Raw genomic sequence first — 17130 nt, forward strand, 5'->3', positions numbered from 1 at the left:
AACAACACAATAAATGAAATTAAAAATACTCTAGATGGGATCAATAGCAGAATAACTGAGGCAGAAGAATGGATAAGTGACCTGGAACATAAAATAGTGGAAATAACTACTGCAGAGCAGAATAAAGAAAAAAAGAATGAAAAGAACTGAGGAAAGTCTCAGAGACCTGTGGGACAACATTAAACACATCAACAAGCGAATTATAGGGGATCCAGAAGAAGAAGAGAAAAAGAAAGGGACTGAGAACACATTTGAAGAGACTATAGTTGAAAACTTCCCTGATATGGGCAAGGAAATAGTTAATCAAGTCCAGGAAGCACAGAGAGTCCTATACATGATAAATCCAAGGAGAAATACACCAAGACACACATTAATCAAACTGTCAAAAATTAAATAGAAAGAAAACATATTAAAAGCAGCAAGGGAAAAACAACAAATAACACACAAGGGAATCCCCATAAGGTTAACAGCTGATCTTTCAGCAGAAACTCTGCAAGCCAGAAGGGACTGGCAGGACATACTGAAAGTGATGAAGGAGAAAAACCTGCAGCCAAGACTCCTCTACCCAGCAAGGATCTCATTCAGATTTGATGGAGAAATTAAAACCTTTACAGACAAGCAAAAACGGAGAGAGTTCAGCACCACCAAACCAGCTTTACAACAAATGCTAAAGGAACTTCTCCAGGCAAGACACAAGAGAAGGAAACGACCTACAATAAAGAACCCAAAACAATTAAGAAAATGGGAATAGGAATATACATATCGATAATTACCTTAAATGTATATGGACTAAATGCTCCCACCAAAAGACACAGATTGGCTGAATGGATACAAAAACAAGACCCATATATATGCTGTCTACAAGAGACCCACTTCAGACCTAGAGACACATACAGACTGAAAGTAAGGGGATCGAAAAAGATATTCCATGCAAATGGAAACCAAAAGAAAGTTGGAGTAGCAATTCTCATATCAGACAAAATAGACTTTAAAATAAAGACTATTACAAGAGACAAAGAAGGACACTACATAATGATCAAGGGATCGATCCAAGAAGAAGATATAACAATTGTAAATATTTATGCACCCAACATAGGAGCACCTCAATACATAAGGCAAATACTAACAGCCACAAAAGGGGAAATCGACAGTAACACATTCATAGTAGGGGACTTTAACACCCCACTTTCACCCATGGACAGATCATCCAAAAGGAAAATAAATAAGGAAACACAAGCTTTAAATGATACATTAAACAAGATGGACTTAATTGATATTTATAGGACATTCCATCCAAAAACAACAGAATACACCTTTTTCTCAAGTGCTCATGGAACATTCTCCAGGATAGATCATATCTTGGGTCACAAATCAAGCCTTGGTAAATTTAAGAAAATTGAAATTGTATCAAGTATCTTTTCCGACCACAACGCTATGAGACTAGATATCAATTATAGGAAAAGATCTGTAGAAAATACAAACACATGGAGGCTAAACAATACACTACTTAATAACGAAGTGATCACTGAAGAAAACAAAGAGGAAATTAAAAAATACCTAGAAACAAATGACAATGGAGACACGACGACCCAAAACCTATGGGATGCAGCAAAAGCAGTTCTAAGAGGGAAGTTTATAGCAATACAATCCTATCTTAAGAAACAGGAAACATCTCGAATAAACAACCTAACCTTGCACCTAAAGAAATTAGGGAAAGAAGAACAAAAAAACCCTAAAGTTAGCAGAAGGAAAGAAATCATAAAAATCAGATAAGAAATAAATTTAAAAGAAATGAAGGAAATGATAGCAAAGATCAATAAAACTAAAAGCTGGTTCTTTGAGAAAATAAACAAAATTGCTAAACCATTAGCCAGACTCATCAAGAAAAAAAGGGAGAACACTCAAATCAATAGAATTAGAAATGAAAAAGGAGAAGTAACAACTAACATTGCAGAAATACAAAAGATCACGAGAGATTACTACAAGCAACTCTATGCCAATAAAATGGACAACCTGGAAGAAATGGACAAATTCTTAGAAATGCACAACCTGCCAAGACTGAATCAGGAAGAAATAGAAAATATGAACAGACCAATCACAAGCACTGAAATTGAAACTGTGATAAAAAAATCTTCCAAGAAACAAAAGCCCAGGACCAGATGGCTTCACAGGCGAATTCTATCAAACATTTAGAGAAGAGCTAACACCTATCCTTCTCAAACTCTTCCAAAATATAGCAGAGGGAGGAACACTCCCAAACTGATTCTATGAGGCCACCATCACCCTGATACCAAAACCAGACAAGGATGTCACAAAGAAAGAAAACTATAGGCCAATATCACTGAGGAACACAGATGCAAAAATCCTCGACAAAATACTAGCAAACAGAATCCAACAGCACATTTAAAGGATCATACACCACGATCAAGGCTGCTTTATTCCAGGAATGCAAGGATTCTTCAATATACGTAAATCAATCAACGTGATACACCATATTAACAAATTGAAGGAGAAAAACCATATGGTCATCTCAATACATTCAGAGAAAGCTTTCGACAAAATTCAACACCCATTTATGATAAAAGCTCTGCAAAAAGTAGGCATAGAGGGAACTTTCCTCAACATAGTAAAGGCCATATATGACAAACCCACAGCCAACATTGTTCTCAATGGTGAAAAACTGAAAGCATTTCCACTAAGATCAGTAACAAGACAAGGCTGCCCACTCTCACCACTCTTATCCAACTGAGGATTGGAAGTTTTAGCCACAGCAATCAGGGAAGAAAAGGAAATAAAAGGAATCGAAATCAGAAAAGAAGAAGTAAAGCTGTCACTGTTTGCAGATGACATGATACTATACATAGAGAATCCTAAGATGCTACCAGAAAACTACTAGAGCTAATCAATGAATTTGGTAAAGTAGCAGGATACAAAATTAATGCACAGAAATCTCTGGCATTCCTATACACTAATGATGAAAAATGTGAAAGTGAAATCAAGAAAACACTCCCATTTACAATTGTAACAAAAAGAATAAAATATCTAGGAATAAACCTACCTAAGGAGACAAAAGACCTGTATGCAGAAAACTATAAGACACTGATGAAAGAAATTAATGATGATACAAGTAGATGGAGAGATATACCATGTTCTTGGATTGGAAGAATCAACATTGTGAAAATGACTCTACTACACAAAGAAATCTACAGATTCCATGCAATCCCTATCAAACTACCACTGGCATTTTTTCACAGAACTAGAACAAAAAATTTAACAATTTGTATGGAAACAAAATAGACCCCGAATAGCCAAAGCAATCTTGAGAACGAAAAACGGAGCTGGAGCAATCAGGCTCCCTGACTTCAGACTATACTACAAAGCTACAGTCATCAAGACAGTATGGTACTGGCACAAAAACAGAAATACAGGTCAATGGAACAGCATAGAAAACCCAGAGATAAACCCACGCACATATGGTCACCTTATCTTTGATAAAGGAGGCAGGAATGTACAGTGGAGAAAGGACAGCCTCTTCAATAAGTGGTGCTGGGAAAACTGGACAGGTGCATGTAAAAGTATGAGATTAGATCACTCCCTAACACCATACACAAAAATAAGCTCAAAATGGATTAAAGACCTAAATGTAAGGCCAGAAACTATCAAACTCTTAGAGGAAAACATAGGCAGAACACTCTATGACATAAATCACAGCAAGATCCTTTCTGACCCACCTCCTAGAGTAATGGAAATAAAAACAAAAATAAACAAATGGGACCTAATGAAACTTCAAAGCTTTTGCACAGCAAAGGAAACCATAAACAAGATGAAAAGACAACCCTCAGAATGGGAGAAAAGATTTGCAAATGAAGCATCTGACAAAGGATTAATCTCCAAAATTTACAAGAAGTTCATGCAGCTCAATAACAAAAAAACAAACAACCCAATCCAAAAATGGGCAGAAGACCTAAATAGACATTTCTCCCAAGAAGATATACAGACTGCCAACAAACACATGAAAGAATACTCAACATCATTAATCATTAGAGAAATGCAAATCAAAACTACAATGAGATATCATCTCACACCGGTCAGAATGGCCATCATCAAAAGGTCTAGAAACAATAAATGCTGGAGAGGGTGTGGAGAAAAGAGAACACTCTTGCACTGCTAGTGGGAATGTGAATTGGTACAGCCACTATGGAGAACAGTATGGAGGTTCCTTAAAAAACTACAAATAGAACTACCATATGACCCAGCAATCCCACTACTGGGCATATACCCTGAGAAAACCATCATTCAGAAAGAGTCATGTACCAAAATGTTCACTGCAGCTCTATTTACAATAGCCAGGAGATGAAAACAACCTAAGTGTCCATCATTGGATAAATGGATAAAGAAGATGTGGCACATATATGCAGTGGAATATTACTCAGCCATAAAGAGAAACGAAATTGAGATATTTGTAATGAGGTGAATGGACCTAGAGTCTGTCATACAGAGTGAAGTAAGTCAGAAAGAGAAAGACAAATACCGTATGCTAACACATATATATGGAATTTAAGAAAAAAATGTCATGAAGAACCAAGGGGTGGGACGAGAATAAAGACACAGACCTACTGGATAGTCGACTTGGGGATATGGGGAGGGGGAGGGGGAGGCTGTGACAGAGTGAGAGAGTGGCATTGACATATATACACTACCAAATGTAAAATAGATAGCTAGTGGGAAGCAGCCGCATAGCACAGGGAGATCAGCTCGGTGTTTTGTGACCGCCTGGAGGGGTGGGATAGGGAGGGTGGGAGGGAGGGAGACGCAAGAGGGAGGAGATATGGGAACATGTGTGTATGTATGGCTGATTCGCTTTGTTGTGAAGTAGAAACTAACACACTATTGTGGAGCAATTATACTCCAATAAAGATGTAAAAAAAAAATCTATTGGCAAGAAATTGTTATTTGTCATGTTTACAGAGAAAAAAATCAAAGCGGTTAAAATTTCACCGGATAGAATGTGGACCAGAAGTGTTTCTGCTTCCTGCTATTTTTTCCCTTATGGGTTTATGTTTATTATTTTCCTGATTTATTTTGTTCAGATTTCAGGTTGAAGTGGAATTAACTATGAGGGTTCAGTCTGCCAACTGTAACCAGAGGCTCCAACCACTCCTCCTTTTTTTTACTGAAGTATAGTTGATTTACAATGTTATGTTAGTTTCTGGTGTACAGCAGAGTGATTATATATATATCTTGTTTTTCATATTCTTTTCCATTATGGTTCATTACAGGATATTGAATATAGTTCCCTGCGCTCTACAGTAAAAAAAAAAAAAAAAAAAAAAAAAAAAAAAAACTCAGTTAAATAGTAGCAAACCGAATTTAACAAAATATTAAAAGGATAAACATATGCAAAATCAATGTAATATATATACCAGAGTAACAGAATAAAAGATAAAAAAACACATGACGGGCTTCCCTGGTGGCGCAGTGATTGAGGGTCCACCTGCCGATGCAGGGGACACGGGTTCGTGCCCTGCTCCAGGAAGATCCCACATGCCGCGGAGAGGCTGGGCCCGTGAGCCACGGCCACTGAGCCTGCGCGTCCGGAGCCTGTGCTCCACAACGGGAGAGGCCACAGCAGTCAGAGGCCCGCGTACCGCAAAAAAAAAAAAAAAACAAAAAAAAACACATGACCATCTCAATAGGTGCAGAAAAAGCATTTGACAAAATTCAACATCCATTTATGATAAAGACTCTCATCAAAAGAGGTGCAGCAGGAGCTTACCTGAACACAATATGGACCATATGTGAAAAGCCCACAGCTAATACCATAATCAATGGGGAAAAACTGAAAGCTTTTCCTCTAAGTTCTAGTACAAGGTCAGAAAGCTCAGTCTCACCACTTCTCTTCAACATTGTACTGGAAATCCTAGCCAGAGCAGTTAGATAAGAAAAAGAAATAAAAGGCATCCAAATTAGAAAAAAGAAGTAAAATAATCTTTATCTGCATGTGACATTATCATATATGTAGAAAACCCTAAAGACTCACCAACAACAAAAAAGATTAGAACAAATAAATGGATTCAGTGAAGCTGTAGGATACAAAAATCAACATTAAAAAAAATCAGGGTATTTTCTAGACACAAGCAATGAACTGCCCAAAAAGGAAATTAAGGAAACAATCTTATTCACAATAACAACAAAAAGAATAAACTACTTAGGAATAAACTTAACCAAAGAAGTAAAAAACTTGTAAACTGAAAATTATAAAACATTGATGAAAGTTAATGAAGACACAATGGAAAGATATCCTGTGTTAATAGATTGGAAAAATGAATATTCTTAAAATGTCTGTACTTCCAAAAGTGATCTACAGATTCAATGCAATCTCTACAAAAATCCCAAAGGCATCCTTTACAGAAATAGAAAAAACAATCTTAAAACTCACATGTAACCACAAAAGACCCTGAATAGCCAAAGCTATTTTGAGGAAGAAGAACAAAGCTGGAGGCATCATATTTCCTGATTTCAAAATGTATTACAAAGCCACAATAATCAAAACGGTATGGTATTGGCATACAAACAAATATAGACCAATGGAACAGAATAGAGAGCCCAGAAATAAATCCACCTATGTACACTCAACTGATTTTTGACAAGGGTGCCAAGAACACACAGTGGAGAAAGCAGACTGGTGCTGGCAAAACTGGTTATCCAATGCAGAAGAATGAAATTGGATCTGTAATTACCTCACACCATAAAAAAAAAAAAAGTCAACTCAAAATGGATTAAAGACTTAAACACAGTACCTGAAACAGTAAAACTATTAGAAGAAAACAGAAAAAAAGCTTCTTGACATTGGTCTGGGCAATGATTTTTTGGATATGGTATCAAAAGCACAGGCAACAAAAGTAAAAATAGACAAATGTGATTGCATCAAACTAAGAAGCTTCTGTACTGCAAAGGAAACAATCAGCAGAGTGAAAAGCAGCCTATGGAATGGAAGAAAACACTTGCAAACCATATTATGTGATAAGGGGTTAATATCCAAAATATACAAGGAATCAAACAACTCAATAGCAAAAAACCCAAATAATCTAACTAAAAAATGGGCAAAGGACTTGAAGGGACATTTCTCAAGTGAATATATACCAAAGGCCAACAGATATATGAAAAGATGCTCAACATTGCTAATCATCAGGGAAATGCAAATCACCACAATGAGGTATCACCTCACACCTCTTAGAATGGCTATTATCAAAAAGACAAAAGATAAATGTCAGCAAGACTGTGGAGGAAAGGAAACCTTTGTACACTGCTGGTGGAAACATAAATTGGTAAAGCCAGTATAGAAAATACTGTGAAGGGTCCTTAAAAATTAAAAATAGAATTATCAGGGGATATATGTATATGTATAGCTAATTCATTTTGCTGTACAGTAGAAACTAACACAACATTGTAAAGCAACTATACACCAATAAAAAAATTAATTAAAAAAATAGAATTATCATATGATCCAGCAATCTCACTTTTGGGTATACATGCAAAGGAAATGGAATCAGTATCTTGAAGAGATAGATGTATTCCCATGTTTACTGCAGCATTATTCACAACAGCCAAGATATAGAAACAACCTAAGTGTTTGTCAGTGGATGAATGGATAAAGAAACATATATATATAAATATTATTCCACCACAAAAAAGGGAATGCAGTAACATGTATGGACCTGGAGGGCATTATACAAAGTGAAATAAGCTAGACATAGAAGGTCAAACACTGCATGATCTCATTTACACGTGGTATCTAAAATAGTCAAACTCACAGAAGCACAGAGAATGGTGGTTGCCAGGGTTGGGAAGTGGGGGAAATGGGGAAATGTTGGTCAAAGCATATAGAATTCAGTTAGGCAAGATAAGTAAGTTCTAGAGATCTAATGTACAGCATGGTGACTATAGTTAACACTACTGCATTGTATACTTGAAATCTGCTAAGAGAGTAGATCGTATCGGTGAGGTGATGGATATGTTAATTAGCTTGATTATGGCAGTCATTCCACAATGTATATGTATATCAAAACATCAAGTTGTACACCTTAAATATAAACAATTTAAATTTGTCAATTATACCTCAATAAAGCTAAAAAGAGTTACTGTTTGAATGAAATGCTTTGGAACCTATCCATATTTTTCATGACTTGTATAGCCTCACCTCATGAAGTCACAGATAAACTCAGGCCCACTTGCTAGGGATTAAGACACTATCTAGACACATGAATATAGCCTCCCAAGCAGCAGACTGACATGTGAGCTAGGACTTTGGAAGAGATTCTTATGTGACAGTAAGAAAGTCTAAGGAGCCAAGAGATCAGGCTGGGATGAATTGGGCTATGAAAAGTATACTAATCTATTAATTAACTCACAATGTGGCACAGTAAAGAATCCTTACTGGAGGAGAAACCCAAAAATGATGAAGGCAGAGCATAATATTCTTGACAATACACTGCCAACCACAGTAAACAATAAATATTTGTGAACTGAACACATAAATGTCATTCATGGGCTACAAATGAACAGTCCCAGCTACCAATTCCTGCCTGTATTACTTCACACCTATTCCTAAATCAACCTCTTTCATGTGTCTAGCCCTACTACCCTAATTCCATCCCTCAATAGTTCTTCCCTGAAATACGGCAAAGGTTTCCTAAATGGCCCCCATTCAAACCTACCTTCCTCATGCTACCAGAGAGCTTCTTCTAAGATACAAATTTGGTAATGTCGTTCCTCTGTTTAAAATTCCTCACAGCTTCCCCATCTCAGATTAGGTCCAACCTCCTTCACATGGCATCTGCATGATTAGGCCCCTGACTATCTTTAGTCTCATGGCTTGATGCTTTCTGTCTCATACTAATTGTAATTTTCCATTTACTTCACACTATTTCTCATCTGTATGCCTTTGTTCATGATGTTTTCTTTCCCTCGTACTCTATCTACTCTCCCTTTCAACTACTACATTCACCAGTTTAATTTTAACTCATTTAGATTAGTTATTACCCACTCTAGGAATCTTTCCCTGACTCAGCCTCCAGGTGAAAGCCTGGTGTCCTGTATGACCTGGCCTGCCTTGGTCCCCTGAATACCTCAGCGTCCACCATTCCCTGTCCTAGAGCACTGCCATCCAGGGGAGCGGCTGACAGGAACTGGCTGAGTTGGCCTCCTCCATCATTACATTCAGTCCTCATCCCCCAGGATGTGGTCCTAATTTCCTTTATCCTTGCCTTGTTTCTGGCAGATTCTCCTATGATTATATATTTCAAATGAACCAATATTGTAAATAAAAAAATTTATAAGCCTAAGATATTCCTGACTATGCTCTTTCTTAACAGGAACTCAAGTAGAAATAAATATGTTAATTTAAATAATCTTTTAGATTTTGTACTATCAAAATAATAGCCTTGGAGTTTGAAACAATTTATCCAAATAAAAAAATTTTTGTGTGCTTAAGGCAATTACTCAGAATTATTTTTTGTGGTAATCTTTAATGCATACACACACACACACACACACACACACACACACACACAAACAGCTGGCAGAAAGCTGTCCAGACAACACAAACAAACAAAGTGGCCAAGTTAGTTTGTGACAGTTTGTTATACTGATGGGTTACCATGGAAACAAACTCAGACTACTTGGCAACCGAGACAAAAGTCACATTAGTAAATGCTTTCCATTTTGTGACTCATTCATTTCCTATGAGTCTTATATGGTTGCTTAACCATTTTCAAGCAACAAAGGAACAGAATATGATTCGTGTTGATACTGTGGAAAGCCAAGTATTTGTAAGATAAAATGATAAAGCTGCTGATTGTGAAGTATGTAAGCAGGGAACTTAACAGAAGATAAATGTTGCTATTGCCATTGTTTATACTTCAAAGAGTCAAAGAAAATCTAAAAAGTCTTAAAAAAATAAAAATAATATAAAATGAAATGAAAATTATGGATCTATTTTTTATGACTGCTTAGTTACTGTACCAGCGAACTGCATTACTTAATATTCTAAGAATAACTTGCACATGTATACTCTAGGCATAAAATTATGCCATATCTTGGTAACGCAAAGCAATTTTTTTTCTGGACTTTTTTCTTTCTATTTAATATTTTTTAAACTAATTTTTATTGGAGTATAGTTACTTTACAATGTTGTGCTAGTTAAAGCATTTTTAACTTATTAAAAACAGTGATAAAAAACTGCTATGAGGAATGCAAGCTGTTTTGCCAGACAGCATTATTGCACGCATGTTAAGAGCTTGTATCCAGAGCCAGTCTGCCTGCGTTCAAATCCTGCTTCTGCTACTTGCCGGTTGTCACTCTGGACACAGTCCTTAAACTCTCTGCATTTCCGTTTCCTCCTCTGTGAAACAGGGATGGTAATAGTACTTATACCTCATGGGAATTTTGGAAAACCAAGTGAATTATTACACTTGGTATTTGAAATAATGCCTGGTTTATAATGGACCTCAATAATAAATGCTAGAAATTGTTACTATCAAGGATATAAGTAGTTCTAAGTCCATTTACATTTGCCCTCCACAGAGAAATAATGGTTAAATTTATGAGAATTTTCTTCAGCATTAATGGAGATTTCTATTTTATGAAAGATATATAGATTCCTGAAAAAATGAACCTTTGGAAACTGAGGCAAAAACAATATTTTGAGACTCCAAGGATAAATTAGATCTATAGAGTTGTGACTTTAAAATACAACACTAAGGATTAATAAATCTCTCATACCCCAGAGGTTATTTTTGGCTTGAGGAACTCAGAGGACAGTACCACCGTTCAGTGGAAAAAACTGAACACAAGATTTTTTTTCATTCATTCATTCACTCAGTTGTACATTCATTCATTTTGCTGGTAGTGTTAGTGAGAAAAATTATAATCCAGTTTTGGACATCTTGAGGTTGAGGAACCTGAGAGTCCCTGTGATACTGTAACTTATCAGAAATATATATTTGTTCACTCAGATAACCAAAATATACTTCTCATTTATATTTGGTCTTCATCCATTATTCCTGGCTCACAGCTCCCCAAACCCTTGGAATGTCCTATGCTGATATTGATAAAGGTGTCTTTTGTTATGTGAATGATGTGACTTTTGGATTTCGAGGGAGGTTGGGGGCTGGTAGCCAGGAGAACTGACCATGTGATTAGAGGATTGGAACTTTCGGTCCCACCCCCTGATTTCTGTGGAGGGGAGAGAGGCTTTAAGGTTGAATCAATAGCCATTGACCAATGATTTAGACAATCCAGACTATATAATGAAGGCTTCATAAAAACCCAGACGGATAGCGTTTTGGTCCTTTTCCTGAGAGCTTCCACATCAGGGAACCAGAATGTTTCCATGTGCCACCATGCTAGAGTCTGGAACTCTATGGAACACTGACACATAAGATATAGGAGAAGAAGGGGGCAGGCAAAGGAGATTCAAGTGTAACAGAGAGAAACAAAGGAGATCATGTTATCACCAAAAGGTTTTTAAGAAGGAATTGCTCAACAAAATCAAATGTGGCAGAGAGATCAAGTAAGATAAAGATTAAAAAGAAGCAACAATGAAGTCACTGATAACAATGACAAATGCAGTGTCGGTGAAAAGGTGGGGGTGAAGGCAGATTACTATGGGAAGTAGAGACAGAGAACACAGACAATTGATTTCAAATATTTTAGTGATAAAGTGGAAAAAATTAGGGTAGAAGCCAGATGAGGATATGGGGTAGAGTGAGGATTTCATTTTAACATGCTTTAGTGTTATAGGAGAGAACCAGGAAAGAGACAAAGTCAAGGATCTGAGAGGATATGAATGATGGAGCCAGAGGGGACTCACTGCTGTGAATGTCAGACGGGATGGGATTCAGACAATAGCTGGGGGGACTGGCCCTGGACAGAAGGGGCTCCTCTTGCATCATGAGGAGGGGAAGAGAAAGGACCAAGCTCCAAAGCAGGTGAGTTTGTCAACAGATCACTGTTCATTGCTCAGAACTGTTCTAATGAGAAATTTCATATAAAAAACAGTATTGCTTGGTATATAGTAGGTCCTCAAATAAATGTTTGCTGAATACTTGCTTGTTAATAATCTGCTGTACGTAACAAAAAAATGTTTGAAAGACTGCTGTTCAGTGACTTGGCAGATGTCCTAATGAAAAATTTCATTTTTAAAAAAGTATGTAAAATTATGCCCATATTTATAGTATGATAATTGACTAGTTAATAACTGTTTTTATGAGTAAAAATGTTTAAACTCAAATATGAATTTATGTTTACCTAAAGAGACATGTATTCTTTAAGTTCCCTCATATATACTCACAGATCACTCTTTCTATAAACTTTTGGATCACATTTCTAAACATTTAATACAATTAGAATAATATAAAAAAGGAAGACTAGCACCCAGGTCAGTTTACATATAGTTTAGTTTCTTTCTTTTTTTTAATAGAAGTATAGTTGATTTACTGTACTTGTGTTAGTATCTGGTGTACAGCAAAGTGATTCAATTATATATATACTTTTTCATATTCTTTTCCATTATGGTTTATTATAGGATATTGAATATAGTTCCCTGTGCTATACAATAGGACGTTGTTATTTATCCATCCTATATACAATAGTTTGCGTCTGCTAGTCCCAATCTCCTAATCCTCTGCACCCCCGCCCCACCGGCAACCACAAGTCTGTCCTCTAATACATAGTTTCCTATTCATAACTTTTCAGCCTATCAGCCAGTCAAAAGAAAAGCAGGATGGCATAATGGAAAGAGAAAAGGACAGAGAATCAAGATGTTTTCTAGTATAAACTATATAAGTGACTTTGGACAAGTCATTTAACCTGTTGGGACCTCAATTTCCTCATCGAGTAACAAGTGTTGAATTAGGAGCTATGTAGAATCAAAATGAATTTTTTTTTTTTTTTTTTTTTTTTTGCGGTACGCGGGCTTCTCACTGTTGTGGCCTCTCCGGTTGCGGAGCACAGGCTCCGGACCCACAGGCTCAGCGGCCATGGCTCACGGGCCCAGCCGCTCCGCGGCATGTGGGATCTTCCCGGACCGGGGCATGAACCCGTGTCCCCTGCGTCGGCAGGCAGACTCTCAACCACTGCGCCACCAGGGAAGCCCCCAAAATGAATATTTTTGACAAATATTTTATCATACATGAAAATTATTTTTCTGTAACTATACACATTCTACATAGCATCACTTCTTTAGTTTCTAGAAAGGACAGTACAGATGAAAACGTCACAATAAAACATGAAATAACAGGAAAAAATATCCTAATCTAAGAAAAGACCCATACTAAAAATTTAAGAATACTATTATAGTCTAGGAAATTTTAATGAAAAGAAAACTACACAAAGCTTCCCAACTTTCATCAGATAAAAGTCCTTCAATATATCGAAAATTAAAATCAGGTTATATACATAGGAATGAAAATATGTCCTCCACAACCCTTAAAAACAAAGGGACAAGGGACTAACTACAGAACTCAGAAGCAGATGTGAACTATGGATTCTGTATGTAGCCAAAAAATGTATTGTGTATGAAGGAAAAAGAAATATTTTGTGAGGTATGCAAGGACTAAACTAAACAAAACAAAGCAAAAAACTATTGCAAAAAACTATCACAGGTACCCTTTCTGAATAAGACATTTAAAGAATTGTGCAAGAACAAGAAAAATGAATTACAAGTTAGAGCTTAAGAATCAAAAAAAGGCAAGAAACCAATTCAGTAGGTTACCTGTTCTCTAAAAAGTATTTTACTTTTGAACAAGAGGACTTTTTTTTCCTTTCCTTTCCTTTCTGAATTGTCTAAAGGCATGTGTGAAAATAACAGCTGTAAACAGTTTCTTCAATCACGTATTCAATCAGCCAGTTTCCAGATCAAGAAATGAATGGCCCCTTTTTTGTCTGAAGACTAAAGGCCAAATTCTTCAACTACACATTTACTCCTCCAAGGTCTGCCCTCAGCCTCTCAAATTTGACCCCCTCTGACTACCTTCGGTGACTTCACCAAACTGAATTATCCATTACTCCCTACCCAGACTCTGCACACCTGCCTGCATGCTGTTCTTTTCCTTTAGGATGCTTTCTAGCCTTTTCCTATGATCCAACCTCATCCACATGATATAGGAAAGGAAACAAATCTTAAGACTCAGAGTACCTGTGCTCAAGTCTAATTTCAACACTGAATGATGTTGCACAAATTACTTTCCTTTGCATAAGTTTCCTCTTTTATGAAATGCTTTGAATTGAGCTAAATGTATTAATATAAATTACATGTATAGATACTTATATACCATATAAATTGGTAAACATGTTGCCTGAATCTATAAAAACTTACTGCAAAGGGTAATTTAGAGACACAAAGGATGCAGGCACACAGAGAAAAGACACAACAAGAAGGCAGGGATCTGCAAACCAGAACCAGACTCAACCACACCTTGATCTTGAACATCCAGCCTCCAGAATCCATTGTTTTAGTCACTCAAAAAAAGGGTAATTTGAAATTAAAAATATATACGTATGTACAAACATACATATATAACTGTGTAAATATCTATATATATCTATATAACTGTGTAAACTACAAAGAGTTACGAATCAAGACTTCACTCAAAAGCTTTTTCTATGATGCGTTTCCTGAGCCCCTGGGCAAAATTATTCTCTTGTTCCTATAAACTCCTGGGACATTTTACTTGCACATCTGGAGCTGCCTTGCAAATGAAAGATACTGGGAGCAAGAGAAATAGGACTTCACAAAGTTTTGCTGTGTGTCAAAAAAGTACTCCTATGCACAATTAGGGCACCTACCAGGAACTGGTGGGGAACCACGGACACCTAAGGGGACGACTGGGTAGGATGTGGGGCGTGGGGAGAGTGAAGGGGGAGGAGAAGTGGAGGCCGGACGGGACTGGCGCCCCTGAGGGGCGGCTGGGGGAGACGAAGGGATCCCACACCCAAAGGGGGAAATTGGGGAACCACTGGGAGGGCAGAGCATCAAAAGGCATAGTGGCCAGGTTTCCCTGCCCACTTGGGCTCCCAGGGACCTGTTGAGATCCCAGGTCTGATCCTCTGCCCATCAAGGCCCCCCTCCAGTGACGTGGGTTCTGAGGGAGCGGGAGGGAGGGAAGGGGGAGCAAAAGTAAAGGCCGGACCTCCGGGACCGGCACCCCTGAGGGGTGGCTGGGGGAGGGAAGGAATTCCTACACCCAGTGGGACCCACCCACGGTTAGGGGGAGACCCTGGGGGAGACGATGGGGGAGGGGCACAAAGGAACAGAACCGGGCCAGTGCCTTCCCTGTGAACTGAGGCACCAAGAAGACTGTTGGGCTCCCAGACCTAATCCTCTGCCCTCGGAGCCTCCCTCCTGCCGCACAGAGGCCAAGCCCTGCCCCTACGCCCCCACCCAGGGCCCTACCTCTACACTCGGAGACCCCCTCTGAGACCCCCTCCAAGGAGCTGGGCCTAAACCCCACCCACACACCCTCACTCAGCGCGCCCTACCTCCAAACTCCGAACTCCACACACCAGAGGCTCTCCTTTCCAGATGCTGCCTTTCCCCTTCTGCACAGGTCCTAAGCAGAGGCCCTGCCCCACACTTGAACATCGCCCCATCCAAAACCCTGCCTCTGCCTAAGTTCCACCCCCTGCCTAAACTCCACCCCTACAGCCAAGGCTTGTTTTTTCTTTTCTTTTTTCCTCTTTTAGATTGGGGTTCTGTTATACCTTGTTGATTCACTGCTGTTGATTCTTTTATATTTTTATTTTTCCTAATAAATCTTTTTTTTTTCTAACTTTATTTTATTCTTTATACTTTGTTAGTGATCTCTCCTTTTGGCTTGTTCCACCCCCCACCACTTTTTATTTTTTTCTGTTGAGGTTTTATTTTACTTTGCTGCAGTTGTTTCAATTATAGTTTTATTTTTCCAAATACAATTTTTATCTTTCTAATTTTATTTTGTTTTTTTATTCTTTGATACTGTACTGCTCCCTTTTCCTTTCCTTCTTCTTTTTTTTTTTTTTTGTTTTTACTATGCCACAAAGATTGCGGGATCTCGGTTCCCAGGCCGGAGGTCTGGCCTGAGCTCCTGTGGTGGGAGCTCCAAGTCCAAACCACTGGACTAACAGAGAACCTCAGACCCCGGGGAATATCAATTGGAGTGAGGCCTCCCGCAGGTCCTCATCTCGGCACCAAGACCCAGCTCTATCCAACAGCCTGAAAACTCCAGTGCTGGATGTCTCAGGCCAAAAACCAGTAAGACAGGAATACAGCACCACCCATCAAAAAAAAAAAAAAAACAATGAAATGACAAAAAAATTTCCTACAAACGAAGGAGCAAGGTAAAAACCTACAAGACCAAATAAAAGAAGATGAAACAGGCAACATACCTGAAAAAGAATTCATAGTAATGATAGTAAAGACGATCCAAAATCTCGGACACAGAATGGAGAAAATACAAGAAACATTTAAAAAGGATCTAGAAGAACTAAGGAGGAAACAAACAGTGATGAACAACACAATTACTGAAATTAAAAATACTCTAGAAGGAATCAATAACAGAATAACTGACACATAAGAACGGAGAAGTGAGCTGGAAGGTAAAATGGTGGAAATAACTGCCAGGGAGAAGAATACAGAAAAAAGAATGAAAAGAAGTGAGGACAGTCTCAGAGACCTCTGGGGAAACATTAAACGCAGCAACATTCGAATTACAGGAGTCCCAGAGGAAGAAGGGAAAAAAAGGGTCTGAGAAAATATTTGAAGAGATTATAGTTGAAAACTTCCCTAACATGGGAAAGGAAATAGTCGATCAAGTCCAGGAAGCACAGAGAGTCCTATACAGGATAAATCCAAGAGAAACACGCTGAGACACATATTAATCAAACTTTCAAAAATTAAATACAAATAAAAAGTACTGAAAGCAAGGGAAAAGCAACAAATAACATACAAGGGAATCCCCATAAGGTTAACAGCTGATCTTTCAGCAGAAACTCTGCCAGCCAGAAGGGAATAGCAGGACATATTTAAAGTGATGAAAGGGAAAAACCTACCCAGCAAGGATCTGGGTTACTCTACTCAGCAAGGATCTCATT

The 17130-nt window shown here is 38.0% G+C and overlaps 1 protein-coding gene across 3 annotated transcripts in view; it reads right to left on the reverse strand.

Moving 5' to 3' along the window:
- EEIG2 (EEIG family member 2) overlaps positions 1-17130 on the reverse strand; it is a 108030-nt gene that overhangs the window by 67507 nt on the left and 23393 nt on the right. The window lies entirely within an intron of this gene.

Source organism: Lagenorhynchus albirostris, chromosome 2, assembly GCF_949774975.1.
Source record: "Lagenorhynchus albirostris chromosome 2, mLagAlb1.1, whole genome shotgun sequence".
Lineage (NCBI taxonomy): Eukaryota > Metazoa > Chordata > Mammalia > Artiodactyla > Delphinidae > Lagenorhynchus > Lagenorhynchus albirostris.